The sequence below is a fragment of the Lontra canadensis genome, unplaced genomic scaffold (genome assembly GCF_010015895.1).
Source record: "Lontra canadensis isolate GAN:19392208 unplaced genomic scaffold, GSC_riverotter_1.0 scaffold30, whole genome shotgun sequence".
NCBI lineage: Eukaryota > Metazoa > Chordata > Mammalia > Carnivora > Mustelidae > Lontra > Lontra canadensis.
In genome coordinates, this window is record NW_022631024.1 from 12900191 (window position 1) to 12917512 (window position 17322).

General features: G+C 47.5%; 1 protein-coding gene across 9 annotated transcripts in view; it reads left to right on the top strand.

Annotated features, from left to right (window-relative positions):
• The first annotated feature begins 15610 nt into the window (after nt 1-15610).
• Nucleotides 15611-17322, top strand: part of RALGPS1 (Ral GEF with PH domain and SH3 binding motif 1) — a 268752-nt gene continuing 267040 nt past the window's right edge. For 4 of the 9 annotated variants that reach the window (XM_032865892.1, XM_032865896.1, XM_032865901.1 and 1 more), the window contains exon 1: nt 15614-16023. The gene's annotated coding sequence lies outside the window, so the exon portion shown is untranslated. Of the gene's footprint in view, nt 16024-17322 lie in introns of all 9 variants that reach the window. The other 5 variants (XM_032865899.1, XM_032865900.1, XM_032865898.1 and 2 more) reach the window with 4 other exon arrangements.

Sequence of the window (17322 nt, forward strand, 5' to 3'; positions counted from 1 at the left end):
CCCCCCGCCGTGCCCCCCGCCGTGCCCCCCGGGCTCCCTGGGGTCCCTCCAGGAGCTGTGCCTGGCCCAAGCCTTTGAGCTAGAAGGGAACCTGCCAATTTGCTGGCACCGCCTTCAGGGGCCATGCGTGTGTCTGTGTTCTTTGAAATGTGCGAATCAGAGGGTGACTCATTTGGAATGCTGGGCTTGGAAGGGGAGGACCCTGACACTCTTGTGAGTGGGAAGGCACCTCCCAGGCTATCTGCTCCCGCCCCCCATGCCGGGATTCCTGCGGTAAGTAGTCCTCTAAGCAGTCTCCAGTGTCTACTTGCTTGTGGAAACCGGCTACTTCCCCACAGGCTCTGCATCTTCGACAGCTTTCCATGATAATGGCCTTTTCCTGAGCCTAACATCGGCCTCTCTGGAGCTGGACCCTTGGCCCTCCTTCCACGCCCCAGGACCACACATGCTTTAAATATTCGTTGAGAGCATGACTGGTCTCCTTCCAGCCCTCTCTGGGCTTCTCTAGGCTAAATGTGTCTCCAGGCTACTTTCTCTAGAATCTAGGCCACAGGGACATTCTAGCGCTTTCTGTCTGCCCACCTCCCTCCTCTTCAGGGTTTTGACAAATACTATTATGAGATATGTTTCCCACAGCATTTTGCTGGAACTAAGGTAGCAGAATCTCTTAAGTTGCAAGAACGCTTCTTGGGCCAATCAATGCCTTACTTCGGTGGGACTTACTCTAACGGCCAGTGTCTGCCAGTCATTCTATCCATTGCCTGTCTGGGTCGCGGGAGCTGGTTTCAGTTGTTTTCGTGGGTTTTGTCGTTATTTTCCCACTCCAAAGCTTCACTCTTTCCCCTTCTCCAAGTCTTCCTTTTTAAAGATTTTATCTATTTATTTGACAGAGAGCGAGCAGGAGAGCACAGGCAGGGGGACCAGCAGAGGGAGAGGGAGAAACAGGCCCCCCGCAGAGCAAGGAGGCCGATGCAGGGCTCGATCCCAGGACCCTGGGATCCTGACCTGAGCCGAAGGCAGAGGCTTCACCAACTGAGTCAGGCAGGCGCCCTCCGCTTCTCCGAGTATTAATGTAAGAATTCAAAACCACCCTTAGTTGGGGAGATCTGGGCTCTGAGCATGGGTGTTGCACCTGGATTTCCTCCGAAGACAGTCCCCTTGAGAGCTTCCTCACCCAGTGACTGCCGGGTCTCGCCCTGCTCTCAGGGCTGCTCCGGCTTTCTGACCTCACAGGCTGCTGGCCCTAACCCACTGAGCAAAGGGATTCCCGCCTGTGTCCACTGTCTTTGCAGAGGGAAAGCACTGGGGTCTTCTTCCCACTTCGTCTTTGCCCTTTCAACACAACTAGCCCCGCACCCCCATGCTGCGGCTTCGCTCACCCCCTTCTTGCCTGTGGGCCCCTGGCCAGGATGGTGGTGAAATGGGAGGACTATCAGCTGTTCCATCACTAAACTACTGGTTGCCTCCTTTCCCTCCACTGCATGGTCCCCCGTTCCCCAGGGTGGGCCTGCGGGACCTCCCGCCACCAGGCTCTGTGGAAAGGCCCCACTTGCGACAGCAGTCAGGAGGGGTGACCAGCCGCAGGGCCTGTGAGGACTGCAGACGTCCACCCTGAAGGTCAGCCCAGCACCTCTCTGCCTGTAATTTTACTTGTGGAAATGTTTCCCTTTATAAAGCGTCAGATACTCTCTGGATATAGTCACAGCTCAGATGGAAAGAGTTGGGTGGTATCCTTCTTGGGGCTTCTGCGTGGATAACAGAGGAGGCTCACGACCTCATGGACTTCCCCCCCCCCGCCCCCCCAGAGAGCCAGTGACAGGGCCTGGTAACCCTGAGCATTCTCTGAGGACAGAGGACCCAGGGACAGGGGATTCTGCACGTGGGCGTTGTCTTGGCACTAAGATGGCCAGCCTGTCAGGTTCTGAATGGCAGAACTCAGATGGCCTGACCGTGAGGATTCCAGGACACCACTCCCTCCTGCTGTCTCTGGAAAGAATTGCATTGTAATGAGACTTTGCCAGGCCTGGTGCTCTGTGGGAAAGCACTGAAATGAAACAAGTCCTCCAGTGGCTATCCATTGCATTCGTTTGGCTGGAACCAGTGGACACATCCTGCAGATGGAGACCTCAGCCTTTGGGGGTAATTGCCTGACACTAGTTTTAAGGTCCCTTAAGAATCTATATCCTGCTAGAGGGAGAAAGGAGTGGGAGAGACCCAGTCTGAGGGAGGAGGTCCAGCAGAGTGAAGAGGGGACAAGACCAGAAACAAGATTCAGGAGAATTGGGGTGCCTGAGTGGCTCAGTGGGTTAAGTCTCTGCCTTCGGCTCAGGTCATGATCTCAGGGTCCTGGGATCAAGCTCTTCATCGGGCTCTCTACTCAGCAGGGAGCCTGCTTCCACCTCTCTCTATGCCTGCCTCTCTGCCTACTTGTGATCTCTGTCTGTCAAATAAATAAATAAAATCCTAAAAAAAAAAAAAAAAGATTCAGGAGAATTAAATTGTTAATTATAGAAAAATGAAACCATGAAGAAACTGGTTTTTTTAAAGGGGAGTGAGGGTCGACTGGGTGGCTCAGTTGGTGATACGTCCAACTCTTGATATCAGCTCAGGTCTCCATCTCAGGGTGGTGAGTTCCAGCCCCACATTGGGCTCCATGCTGGGCTTGGAGCCTACTTTTAAAAAGGGGGAGGGGATGACTTATTTGTTTTTGCAATGGGGAAGATCTTTTTAAGGGTAAGACCAAAAAGGGACACCTGGGTGGCTCAATGGGTTAAGCCACTGCCTTCGGCTCGGGTCATGATCTCAGGGTCCTGAGATCAAGCCCCACGTCGGGCTCTCTGCTCAGCAGGGAGCCTGCTTCATCCCCCACCCCGGCCCCACCTGCCTCTCTGCCTACTTGTGATCTCTCTATTTGTCAAATAAATAAATAAAATCTTTTAAAAAGGGGGGGGTAAGACCAAAAAGAAGTAATCCTCGGGGCAAAAATAGATTTGACTATATACGATGTAAAACATGCTTACTAAAAAAACAACAACAAAAAAACCACTACAAGTTTAGAAGAAAACCTTTGCAATATACAGAGCAAGAGTTTTAAAATTAACTTTAAAAGGATGAAGGGTCCAATTTTAAAAAGGGAAAGGACCTAAAGAAGCAAACCACAGAAGAATGTATACTCAGGACTAATAAGTTTACAGTAGAGCTGTTTTACCTCTATAGAAAGCAATGGAAACACTAATGAGAGACCATTTTCCTACTTACTCAGAGGAAATACCTAGCATTGATGAAGGTGGGGCAAAATGAGACATTCATACCCTGAGGTTGGAAATAAAAGTCAATGTAATATCTCTGGAAGGTAGGTGGTTACCATGTTTCAAAATTTTAAATGTACATTCCTTTTTATAAAGATTTTATTTCTTTATTTGAGAGCAACACAGAAATAGTGACAAGTGAGGAGGAAAGGGAGAAGCAGTCTCCCCACTGAGCAGGGAACCCGACACCAGGCTCCATCCCAGGACCCTGGGATCATGACCTGAGCTGAAGGCAGATGCTTAACCGACAGCCACCCAGATGCCCCCTGTGCTCCTTTTGATACGACAATACTACTTTTCCTCCTTTTGATACGACAGTACTACTTTTCTTTAAGAGAGTGAGAGGGAGGGGCAGGAGGAGAGGGAGAAAGAGAATCCTAAGTAGGTTCCACGCTTAGCACCAAACCTAATGCAGGGCTCGATATCAGGACCCTGAGATCATGACCTGAGCCGAAATCAAGAGTTCCCAGCAGTACTCCTTTAAATAATTTAACATAAGAAGATAGTCTAACAAATAGTAATCCCAAAAGATGCATCTATTTATTCATTCCTGGGGTGACTGTAGTATTGATAAATTGGAAGCCACCATAATGTTTATGAATATCATCCTTACAATGCTGTAGTAGGGAATCATTGAAAATGGTGATATAAATGTGTAAATAAACCTTTATGTCTGGGGCGCCTGAGTGGCTCAGTTGTTAAGTGTCTGCCCTGGACTCAGATCAGGATCCCAGGGTCCTGGGATCAAGCCTCGTGTTGGGCTCCCCGCTGAGCAGGGACCCTGCTTCTCCCTTTCCCACTCCCCCGCTTGTGTTCCCTCTCTCACTGTGTCTCTCTGTGTCAAATAAATAAATAAAATCTTACAAAAAACAACAACAACATATTGTTGAGTGTGGAGAAACAACTTACAGGAGAACATATGTTGTATGAGATATTTAGGTTAAAGTATATGCATGTACATACAACATATGATATGTCATATAATAATTTATACCTGATGGCCTCTATGACACCTGTGGATATCTATATTTATTGAATGAAACTGTGTATTTCATGAGATGGAACATACTAAATGCTTTGTCAATGCTAGCAGTTAGGAGAGGAGGGTGGATAGGGTGACATGTGGAGACGTATTTTATTTCATATTTAGAAATTCAGATTTTAGCCTGTGTCCATGGGGAGGCAGTAGAACTCAGCACAGTGAGTACTTACAGGAGTGTCTACTATAGTAATGCCAAAGGTGAAAAGGCGTTTTCATAGAGAATATTGCAACAGAGAGTAAGGTTTATATCAGGGGAAGGTCAACCGATTGGCTCTAAGAATAAATTGCCTTGGGGACTTCACCATGGCCTGGGGCCGGCCCTCAGCCTTGTCCCACTAGAAACCTGACTTTGGAACACAGGGAAAGTGGATCTGAATCTACTATTGACTCACAGTTGCTAAGATATAAGACTAAGATATAGAATTAGAATGCTGCCACATTAAATTTCGGTGGGATACAAGTGGCATGCTAAAATGTGACATGTTCACACATTAGTTTTCAGCAGACCCACAGGGGAAGCTGCTACGACTACTGGCAGCACCGTCACTTACAGCTGTCATTTATAAAACATTCACCAGGTGACAATATGTTTAGTACTATTCATGCATTATTTCCTTGAATCCTCAGAAAAACTCTGTGAGGTAGATACTATTATTTATTACCTCCATTTAAAAAAATGTTTTGGGGGGCACCTGGGTGCTTCAGTCAGTTAAGCATCTGCCTTTGGCTCAGGTTGTGATCTCAGGGTCCTGGGATCAAGCCCCTCTGGTGGGCTTCCTGCTCAGCGGGAAGTCTGCTTTTCCCTCTCCCTCTGCCCCTCCCCCCACACTTGCTCTTTCTCTCTCTCTCTCTCTCTCTCTCTCAAATAAATAAATCTTAAAAATAAAATAAAATAAAAAATGTTTTGGTGAGGGGCACCTGGGTGGCTCAGTGGGTTAAAGCCTCTGCCTTCGGCTCAGGTCATGATCCCAGAGTCCTGGGATCAAGCCCCGCATTGGGCTCTCTGCTCAGTGGGGAGCCTGCTTCCTCCTCTCTCTCTGCCTACTTGTGATCTCTGTCTGTCAAATAAATAAATAAAATCTTTAAAAAAAAATGTTCTGGAGAACCTGGGTGACTCCGTTGGTTGAGCCTCGGACTCTTGGTTTTGGCTCAGGTGGTGATCTCATGGGTTGTGAGATAGAGCCCCATGTCTGATTTCACACTAAGCGGGCACAGGCTTGAAGATTCTCTTCTTCTGTCCCTTCCCCCATTTGCACATGCATACTCTCTCTCTCTCTGAAATAAATAAATCTTTTTTTAAAATTTGTATATTTTATTTTATTTTTAAGATTTTATTTATTTATTTGACAGAAAGAGATCACAAGTAGGTAGAGATAGAGAGAGGAGAAGGAAGCAGGCTCCCTGCTAAGCAGAGAGCCCGATGCGGGGCTCCATCCCAGGACCCTGGGATCATGACCTGAGCCGAAGGCAGAGGCTTTAAACCACTAAGGCACCCAGGCGCCCCTGAAATAAATAAATCTTTTTAAAGAAATGTTTTAATCTCTATTTCTTAATACTAGAACACTCAGTCACCAAATGACTGAGCTGCCCAGATAAACTGAATCTTATCTGATCTACAAAACCGTAAGTTTGGGCTTGGGCAGCACCAATCCATCATTAAGTAGAAATGGGATATGAGATTGAACTTGGGAATGTCCAGAAGTAAGTTCTATGAGTAAGTGACTCAAATACTCATAACACTCATTCCTACCATATTGCCTCCTCTACTTCAATCCAAACTTGGAACCTCAATCTACACTCATGCCAGCACCTGCTGGAAACAGACTGCTGAAAATTACAGCCAAGTTCAAGAGCGTCTTTGAAAAGATGGTGTAACGGGAAAACTTCCCAGTGCCCGATACTTAGCTGTCCATTTCGTGCAGGTGAGAGATGACCGGAAGTGCAGCTGTGCTATATACAGATTCATGGGCAGTGGCTAATGGTTTGGCTAATGGTCAGCGATCTGGAAAGAAAAGGACTGGAAGATGCTCACAGAGGGCTTTGGGAAGAGTCATGTAATATGCACAGAGCATGAAGATACTTGTATTGGCTCTCTATTGCTATGTAACAAACCATCCCAAAACTTAGTGCCTTGAAACAATAACCAGTTGATTTTCTCACAATTCTCTGGACCAGCTTCATCGGGCTTCTTTGCTGAACTTTTAGGTTCTGATAACCTAGAATCTTTCCATGATATTGTGACTCCTAAGAAATACGTATTTGGTCATTCAGATAACCAAAATATATCTTTCATACATATTTTTTCTTCATCCATGGTTCCAGCCCCACAGCTCCCAAAAGATTTGGAATTTCCCAAGCTGGAAGAACAAGGGGAGTATTTGGTCTCTTATCTTTAGTTCCTAAAAAAAAAAAATGCTTCAGAGCCATAGGGTGAAATGTATGTTTTGTTATTCCTAACAAGCCTCTTTCAAACACAACTGAGTTTATAGTCATTAAATGACTTTGGGAAACCCCTTTAGAGATGAGAAATTTCAGTCCCACTTTCTATTTTAAGAAGCAGAGAGGCTAGAGATTGAATCAATCACTAGTGGCCAGTGATTTAATCAATTATACTTATGTAATAAAACCTCCATAAAAAACAAACAAACAACAACAACAAAAATGGAAAAAAAACCCCACAAAAAACAAAAAAGAAGGATCAGAACACTTCCACATGGCCCTGTATTGGCCCCTAAACTTCACAAGGACAGAGATTTATTTGTTCATTTAGGATCTTGACTTAGGTGTCTCTTCATCTAACTATTTATGTGTATCCTGTTTGTTTTTAAAAGATTTTATTTATTTGAGAAAATGAGCATGAGCAGGAGGAAGAGGGAGAAGCAGACTCCCCGCTGAGCAGGGACCCCCCCCCCCCAATGCAGAGCTCGATCCCAGGATCCCAAGATCATTACCTGAGCCGAAGGCAGAGGCTTAACCTAGGGGGAGCCACCCAGATGCCCCTTGACTTGTATTCTTTATTATCCTTTGTAATAAACCAGCAATCTAGTGAGTAAACTGGTTTCCTGAGTCCTGTGAGCCACTCTCACAAATTAACTGAACTCAAGGAGGGGGTCGTGGGAACCCTTGATTTACGGCCAGTGGGTCTGAAGCACAGGTGTCACCTGGCCTGGCAGCTGAAGTAGGGAGCAGTCTTGAGCCCTTAGCCTGTGGGATCTGATGGGATCTCTGGGTAGCTGGTATCAGTATGGAGTTGAGTTGTAGGACACCCAGCCAGTGTCAGAGAATGTCTTGCTGGTGTGGGGACCCTCCCCTCCCACCCGCACACTGTCACTGGTGATCAGAACCTCTGCTTCCCTGTCTCTTCAACCCGAGGAACAGGAGCTCCTTCATTCCATCATCACATGTTTCCTCATGATATTAAGGTCTTTAAGCCATATGTGAAATGATATTCTTTGAGAAGAGACTAATTAACGAAGGATGTATGTTGTAAAATTAGGGAAACTGTTAATATTTTTCTGAAGCACTTAAATAATTGAACATACTGTGCCAGATTCTCTGTCAGCAAGTTAATACCATTCCCCTTCTGTGCTCTCCCATGTGTGAAGGGTACGCACACTTAGGGGAACTACAACCCCCAGCATTCCCTGCTAGAAGGGTTACTAGCTAGATTCTCATTCTATCAATGAGAAGTAGAGCTAACTCTAGTTATTTGCAGGAGTGATGCCCTATAGTGTCACTGTGAACACTAGGTTAGTGAATACTAAACCATCTTTCCTAGGGGGAAATATGGAGTTAGGTTCCTGCAAGTCACTGGTCACGTTTTGTCAGCCAATCCACCTTTAACCTTATTTTATGTGTATTTATGTTTACGGACACCTTACTTGATATATACAGTTGCCCCTAACAACACAGGACTTAGGGCTGTTGATCCCTGTGCAGTGGAAAATCCACACAAAACTTTTGATTCTCCAAAAACTTAACTACTAATAGCCTACTGTTGACCTTACCAACAACATAAACAGTTAATTAACACATATTTTGTAGGTTATATGTATTATAAACTGTATTTTTACAATAGAGGAAGCTAGAGAAAAGAAAATGTTATTAAGAAAATCATAAAGAGGGCGCCTGGGTGGCTCAGTGGGTTAAGCTGCTGCCTTCGGCTCAGGTCATGATCTCAGGGTCCTGGGATCGAGTCCCGCATCGGGCTCTCTGCTCAGCAGGGAGCCTGCTTCCCTCTCTCTCTCTCTCTCTCTGCCTGCCTCTCCATCTACTTGTGATCTCTGTCTGTCAAATAAATAAATAAAATCTTTAAAAAAAAAAAAGAAAATCATAAAGAAAATACATGTACAGTATGGGACGGTATCATTTTTTTTTTATTTTTTTTTAAAATATTTTATTTATTTATTTGACAGACAGAGGTCACAAGTAGTCAGAGAGGCAGGCAGAGAGAGAGAGAGAGAGGAGGAAGCAGGCTCTCTGCCGAGCAGAGAGCCTGGGACGGTATCATTTTAAAAATCCATGCATAAGTGGACTTGTGCAGTGCAAAAGCATGTTGTGCGAAGATCAACTGTATTGTTGATGTGTTGACATTGAACTCATGAACAACAGCACTCGAACTCATGCGGGAACTGTTTACCTAACACATGCACTTTCTCTTCAGGCCCAGCACAGCCTTCCTGTGCTTGGGGATGCTCTACAGCTCTCCATCACTATACCCAGAGATCAATTTTAAACAGTGAAATCACCCAAAGAAGCACAAAAATGAAAAACATGGTGCTGGATAGTCTGCCAAAAGGACACCTGTGTACCATGTGAGGGCTGCACACGAAGGTAGCATGTCACCTTGTGTCACCTCGTGTCAGCTCTACCGGGAACGGGCACATCAGGCAACTCAATGTGAGTGACCTTTACAGACAAATGTTAGCAATAGGCTAATTTGCAGAGGTGGAAACCGTTAATGGTGAGGATCACTGTATGTCTGTTTCAGCATGCCCACGTCTACCAACGACGAGGGCAATTCAGGAGTTTCCATGCCACTGAGAATGGACCATTATTTTTTCCAGGCTTCTCCGAGCCACTTTAGTAGCTGGGATCCTTGCTAGCATGGTAAAGAAAGTGTCTTAAGAACATGTTCCCGACTCAGTGAAGTATTTTTTTAATTAATTTATTTATTTGAGAGAGAGAGCTCATGTGAGAGGGAGTTGGGGGAGGGGCAGAGGGAGAAAATCTTCAGGTAGACTCCCAGCTGAGCACGGAGTCAGATGCAGGGCTCAAACTCACGACTCAACTTGTGACATCATAACATGATCCAAAACCAAGAGTCAGATGTTTACCTGACCAAGCCACCGAGGTGCCCCTTGAGTCAATGAATTCTTGCTTGCCTGGTCTTGCATTCCAGCTTCCTTGACAAAGCATCCGCAAAATCCTATCCCAGAGGTACTCCCCTGGCTTCTCTCAGCACATGCTGGCTAGCTAATTCTTGCATTTTTCAGGTATATCATTTATTTTTTACCTTATCAGGCTTGATGCATTCCCCAGCCAGGTTCTGCTGGGTTTGAGCCCTAGTTACCAGCCTGGGAGGCTGGGGAGGAGGTGGGGGCACCTGTTGCCTCTGGGGAAGGGCTTCTTCTGATAACAGCACTGTGGTGGGTCCAGTTCTTACCAAGGAAAGGTGTTCTAGCTTGGCAAGCCCAGAGAGCCCTGGGGTGCACGTCATAGAGTCAATATCCTTAGGAACATACATCCAGATGTTCCAGTCCCATGTTTTAGGATCCTAGGTTTTCTCCACTGTGGCCCTGACCTTCATCCAACAGACTCATCTTGGCTGACCAAGTCAACAACTCCAAACATTGCTGGAGCTCTAGATTCTAACAATTAGATCTTCAGCCTGCCACTCAATGTGTCTGTCCTTCCACCAACACAGGTGATGAGGACCTCCTTGGAAGCTGCCTCCAGAGTTCCCTGGCTCTCAACCTTAGCCATTAACTGTCCCTTGACAACCCTCAGTCTCTCATTATCCTTCTGTAATACAACTTGGCTGTAACCAGCCAACTTCCTCTCTTTTTGTAGGTACTGTTCTTCCCATATATTTTATTTAAAAACCTTTTAAAAGTAAACTCTCCACTCAGCGTGGGACTTGAACTCATGATCCTGAGATCAGGAGTTACAGGCTTTACTGACTAAGCCAACCAGGTGCCCCTCTTCCCATATATTTTAAAATGCTGGCATCACAACACCCTTCCCAGGATTCTCCTCCCCAGTGATAGTTCCCCAGGTCACCAATGGTGAAATCTTTAACATTTGAGCCATCATCTTGTCCCAAGGACTTCCCGTGTTTCCTTAGAAGAGCAACCTCTGTCTTCTAGGCAGTGGGTAAGTGGGCAGTGGGTAAGTGGGCAGTGGATAAATCTGCATCCTAAGTATCTATTTTTCCTGACCACTCCTGGTACTGTTTGTGTCAGTCCAGATTCACTGAGAAGTAGAGGCCGTACAGGATTCAACATGAGATGATCTTATTAGAGGAAATGGGCAGGGAGCTGAGGAAGGTTGAGAGAATCATGAGACTATGATGCAAATCTGACCCCAAGTGAAGAAGAGAGGGAAGGAAGCATGTAGAAGCATCCCATGCCATCATGCAGTCTAAAGGAGGTTCAGTGAGGCTGCTGGGGAGTCCTTGAACCAAAGATGATTACCAGAGGAGTCCCACGGCCACCTTGGGGCAGGCCGGCATTAAAACCCCTGCCATGGTCCATCATTGGGTATAGCCCATATGTACTGAGTGTAGCCCATATGTAGTGTTGCCTTAGTGCAAATGCTTTTGGGTTTCATAATGCAGCAGCTGGCCCTTGGTCAAATAAGCTCCCAATGGTGGGAGGTCTACTAGGAGCATTCTCCTGGCCACCAGGAGAAATTTTCCTCAGGAGAACCCTACAAGATAGGTACTCTAAACATTATCTTCTGATACATGAGAAACCTTTCTAAGGCCATATAGCTGGGAAGTGGCAAAGCCATCATTATTTTCTAGAACTGACTGAATTGAAAACTTTATTCTCAACCCCTATTCTTCCAGTTTTCCCTCGACTGCCCACATCGATGGCTGCTTCCTCTTTGGGGCATCTCCCCATTGCCACTGCTATCTGTACCTCAATGATGGCATTGTTTTCTACACCCTGTCCTTTGCCTCCTGGTGCCCCCAAAGACACAAGCCCTCAGGATCTGGAGGAGTGCTGCATTCCAGAATCCTTGCTGTACCTGGGCACTGATGGCTTCTGCACAGAAGCTGCCTCTTGGGCACCATCTTGGGACAGGATGGGTTGTGCCACTGTATGAGTTATGCGTTCCTACATTAACGATTTTATCACAAGTGGAACAGCTTAAAACAACTCACATTTATTCTCTCAGAGTTTCTGTAGGTCAGGAATCTGGTTCAGTTTAGCTGGGCCCTCTGCATCAGGGTCTCACAAGGCTGTAGTCAGGATGTTGACCAAGGCTGCAGTGTCATCCAAGGCTTGACAGGGGAAGGGTGTGCTTCTAAGCTCATGTGATTGTTGGCGTCATTTAGTTCCTTGCAGGCTTCTGGACTGAGGGCCCCAGTTTCTTGCTGGCTGTTGGCTGGAGGCTGCTCTCAGCTCTTTGCTGAGTGGTTTTCCCTCTAGGGCAACTGACAATATGGCAGTTTATGTCTTCAAGGGCAGCAGGAGAGTCTCCCAGCAAGATGGGTCATAATCTTACGTAACATAATCACATACATCCTAAAAAACTTGCATTATTCTACTGGTTAGAAACAAGTCAGATCCTCCCTACATGCAGGAAAGGGGATCATGAAGGCCAAGGACATCAGGAGGTGCAGGATGTGGGAGCCATTCTAGAGTCTGTATATCACAGCTTCCCTATTGACTAGCATCTCTAATGAAAACAGCTCTTTGAACCATCCTAAAGCTTAACTCTCCATGAAGTACAAGTCAAGACAGAGGCACTGGCCTAGGAGATTGCCACTTGATGACTTCTCCAGGCCTCCTTTTCTCCTGTGGTTCAAAAGTTCCTTTCCCTCATTGAGGGTGACTCGAACACATGAGATGATGAGAGCACCCCACCAGTGTATCACACGTTGATGGTAGGCAATCCAAACTCTACTGGCTGCAGCTTAGATCCTCTCATATTCTGTTACATTCTGTTTGAGCATGGGAATGACATGATTGATCAGGCTTTATGATAACTGAATTTTTAAATTTTTATTTTTTAAAGATTTATTTATTTTTAATGAGAGAGTGGGGGGGGGTGCAGAGGGAAAAGGAGAGAGAGAGAGAATCTCAAACAGACTCCCTGCTGATTGTGGAGCCTGATGTGTGGCTCCATCTCACGACCCTGATATCATGACCTGAGCTGAAATCAAGAGTTGGATGCTCAAGTGATTAAGCCATCCAGGCACCCCATCGTAACTTTTTTTTAAAACAGCTTTATTAAGATATATGGTTTCACTTACTTGTGGGACATAAGGAATAGCAAGGAGGACATTAGGAGAAGGAAAGGAAAAATGAAGGCAGGGAATCAGAGGGGGAGACAAACCATGAGAGACTGTGGACTCCGAGAAACAAACTGAGGGTTTGAGAAAGGATGGGGGTCGAGGGATGGGTTAGCCCAGTGAGGGATATTAAGGAGAGCACATACTGCATGGATCACTGGATCTTATACGTAAACAATGAATCATGGAACACTACATCAAAAATTAATGACATACTGTATGGTGACTAACATAACATAATAAAAATAATAATAAATTTAAAAAATCTTTAATCCATATACTATATAACTCATCCATGAAAAGTGTACAATGCAATGGCTCTTGGTATATTCACAGAGTTGTACAACCATCCCCACCATCAATTTTAGAACATTTTCATCATCTTAAAAAGAAGCTTCGTGTGCCTTAGCCATTACCTCCTGTTCTTCCTTCCCCCCAGCCCTAGAAACCACTAATCTACTCTCTGTCTCTATAGACTTGCCTGTTCTAGACATTTCACATAAAGTGGAATCAGATGTGATCCGACTTCTTTCATTTAGCATATTGTCATGGTTCATCCTTGTTGTAGCATGTATCATAACTTCACTTCTTTTTATATTCCCTTATATGGATATGCCCCATTTTAGTTATCCATTCATCTGTTGATGGACATTATTTTATTTCCACTTCTTGGATATTATGAATAATGCTGTTATGAATATTAATGGACAAGAGTATAGACGTATGTTTTCTTTTGGGTATATATCTGAGAGTGGAATTGCTGGGTCATACGGTAACTCCAAGTTTAACCCTTTAAGCTACGGCCAGGCTGTTTTCCAAAGTGGCCGCACCATTTTGCATTCTTAGGAGCAGGGTATGAGAGTTCCAATTTCTCCACTCCTCACTAGCTCTTATTATTGTCCATCTTATTTGTTTTAGCCACCCTAATGGGTTTGAAGTGGTATCTCATTGGAGTTTTTTTTAAAGATTTTATTTTTATTTATTTGAGAGAGAGTGAGAGAGAGCATGAGAGGGGAGAAGGTCAGAGGGAGAAGCAGACTCCCCGTGGAGCCAGGAGCTGCATGTGGGACTCAACCCGGGACTCTGGGACCACGACCCGAGCCGAAGGCAGTTGCTTAACCAACTGAGCCACCCAGGCACCCCTCATTGGAGTTTTGATTTGCATTTCCCTGATGGCAGGTGATAGTGTGGAACTTTTCCACACGCGCATTAGCCATTTGTATATCTTCTTGGGGAACTATCTCTTCAGATCCTCTTCTCATTTTGCAGTTGGGTTTACAATAACTTTTTCATGTATTGCAAAGAATATGTTCACCGAAGAAAACTTAGAATCTATGCGCAAGCATAATAAAAATAATAAATGCCATTTAGCAAGCGTATATTGCAAACACTGTCCTAAATGCCTTCTCTGCTTGCTCTATACCACAGAGGTAGAAAGAACAATAACTAATGTTTACTGAGCTGCTCTTAGGTACCAGGCGTTCTTCCACATAGCATCTCATTTAATCCTCCCAATGGCTTTTCTGATTTTCACCAGACTCAGTTTTCAACAAAGAAACTGAGTCACAGAGACATTAAGTAACTTACTTGCCTGCATACAGCTAACTGGTGGCAGAACCAGAGTTTGGACTCAGGTAAGTCTGTCTCTCCAGGTTTCTTTTTTTTTTTTAAATTTTAAAAAAATATTTTATTTTATTTATTTGACAGAGAGAGACAAAGCAAGAGAGGGAACACAATCAGGGGGGAGTGGGAGAGGGAGAAGTGGGCTTCCCGCTGAGCAGAGAGCCTGATGCAGGGGCTCAATCCCAGGACCCTGGGATCAGGACCTGAGCCAAAGTCAGCCGCTTAATGACTGAGCCACCCAGGCGCCCCCAGCTTTTACATTCAACCACAGCCCTGTGCCTTTCTGAATCGAGAGGCTTTGAGCAGAATCATTGCAATACATTGTCTTTTTGCTCTCCTGAAGTAAAATAAAGTATCTTTTTTGATGATTATCATTTTCTTTGTGCAAAATGGCAGAAATTTCCCTCAGAGATCCCTGAAGACTTAGAAATGGTTTAATTTCCACTGATTTTTCTTTCTTTTTGGTTGTTTCTCCTTTTTCCTCCATAAGCTTTGGGAAACAAGAACCAAGTCTTTCCATACTCTGATGGTAATTCCAAATGAATGTGAAAATTGCCAAAATGACCTTCTCCATGTCTGCGTGCTCAAGAATCAATCAGAGTAAGGGAGGACGGAGTGGGTCCCCACTGTGCTTCTGGACTTCCACGGTTTCACAGATTGTCTTTGCAACTCTGCGACCGGAAGCAAGTAACTTCACCTCCCTGCCTACCTCGTAGTGCCTGGAGGAGTAAGGGATGTGGGAGCAGGGGGACTAGAGGCAGACTCATTTCCCCGCTTTGCACTTGTGTGGTCTTGGGCAAGTCCCTTCACGTCGTGGGGCCTGATTTTGCCCAGCTGTAAAGTAAGTGGGTAGGACCCCAGGCTCTCTGAGGTGCCTTCTGGCTCTGACGTTCTCTGTTCTGTGCCTGCCTCTGAGTTGTAAAGAATGAACATTAAGGTGATGTCTCTCACAAAACCGTTTTTTGTTCAAAACGGTGAATCCTAGGTAGGGTTCTCAAGGGGAAATTGCAAGAGGCCTGGATGTACTGGGAATAAGATGCACTGGTATTTCTAGGAAGGAGATGGGCGTGGCGGGGCGCTGAGAGGGGTGTGCGGACCGCGGAGCATCCTTACAGGCTGAGAAGGCGTCCGCAGGCTAGAGGGGAGGCCCGGGCCAGCGAGGACCAAAGCTGCAGCGGCTGCGCACTGGCGCGCCCAGCCGGCCCATTTGCGTGTCTCCGCCTCTGCGACGAGCTGGTTGGGTGGACTGGTCCGGCGCCGCAAGCGCATTGGCTGCGCGGCCTGCCGCTCAGGCCCAGGAGAGGACGGTTCCTACTGCGGCTGGGCACCGGCTCCGCTCCCGCGTCGGCCCGCGCTCCAGCTGCGCCCGGCCCGGCCCCGGCCCGGCTCGGCCCGGCCCCGGCCTCCGAGCGAAGCCGCCGCTGCCGCCTGGGCCGCTCCCAGGGCCATGAGGAGGCGGCGGCAGCCACTGCGGCCCGCGTCAAGGTGACCGGCCGGGACTGCGGCGGCGGCGGCGAGAGCGGGCGGTGAGAGGAGCGGCCCGCGGGGCGGGGCGGGGCGGGGCCCTGAGGGCCGGGCCGCAGGGAGCTGCAGGTGCGGGGGGCGGGACCCGGAGGGACCGCTGGGCCGGGGAGGGGCCTCGGGGCGGGAGGCGGGGCCAGAGGGGCAGGGGTGGTGTCGGGCGGGTTCAGGGTCGCGGGGGGCCGGGCGGAGGGGCCTTAGGTGGGCTGGTCCGGTGAGGGGTGGGTAGGAAAGGCAGCGAGTGTGGGGGTGGAGGTGGAGACAGGACGCAGGTGTGGGGGGGCGGGGCTGGTGGAGGCAGTTGGGCGGGGCAGAGGGGGCTGCAGGTGTGGGGGCGGGGCCAGGTGGGACCACGGATTTGGCAGTGGGTGGGGGCTGCCAGGTGAGGCCGGAGCTTCTGGAGGGCCCGGGCCTGAGGAAACCACAGGTGCAAAGGGCGGGGCCAGGGAGACCTGCAGAGGCTGAGGGCGGGGCCCCAAGTGGTTGCAGGTCCGGAAGCGGTGCCCCAGGTGTGGAGCGGGCGGAGGGTGAGTGGTCCCTGGGGAAGGGAACGCAGCCCTCTCCGTTGTCTAGGGGTTTTTGGGGTGGGCGCAGGAGCTTTGGGCTCTCTGAAGATTCTGGAGGCTTCGAGGGTTGCTGCCGGACCAGAGGGGCCGGCCAGGCCTGCCTGTGCCTCTCCTGAGGCTGATTTGGGTGTCTGCCGCCCCGGTTATTAGGCTGGCGGCTTCTCTGCCACGCTGTGCATTAAGTGGGGCGCGTCGTTTTTCATGTCTCTGGGGCTTTCCCTGTTGCTGTTGCTGGGGGCATGACTCGATTGGGGTCGGCGGCTGGTATTCTTTGGATGATTAGAAATGTGGTTGAGAAATGTTGCTTGCTGGAAGAATAGTTAGTGTGAAGCTTGAAGGGTCCTGGTACCAGATGCTGCTGCAGATCTTAGTAATGGCAGTCTCCAAAAGACTGACATGGCAGCCCGGTGAGGGGGAAGAACAGAAATGAGGGCTCAGGAGCTTTTGCCTCTGTGTAACCCCCAGAGAGTCTTTCAACTCTCCAAGCTTTGTGTTTTCCTTTGCAAAACGAGCATCTGAGCATGGACCGTCGTGCTACCTGCCTTGTGAGCCTCCCAGGGGCCCTGTGAGGATAGGATGGAAAAATGCTTACCGAACAAGTGCTGGGGTAAAGTTATGAGTCTCCTTCCTCTTTGCCGATGGGGGTGTTGGATTCAGGGACTACGGTTTTAAAGGGGAGGTTGGATTTGGTGTATTTCTAATTAGCAGACCATTTTCTTATTTGAGTTTGGGATGAGG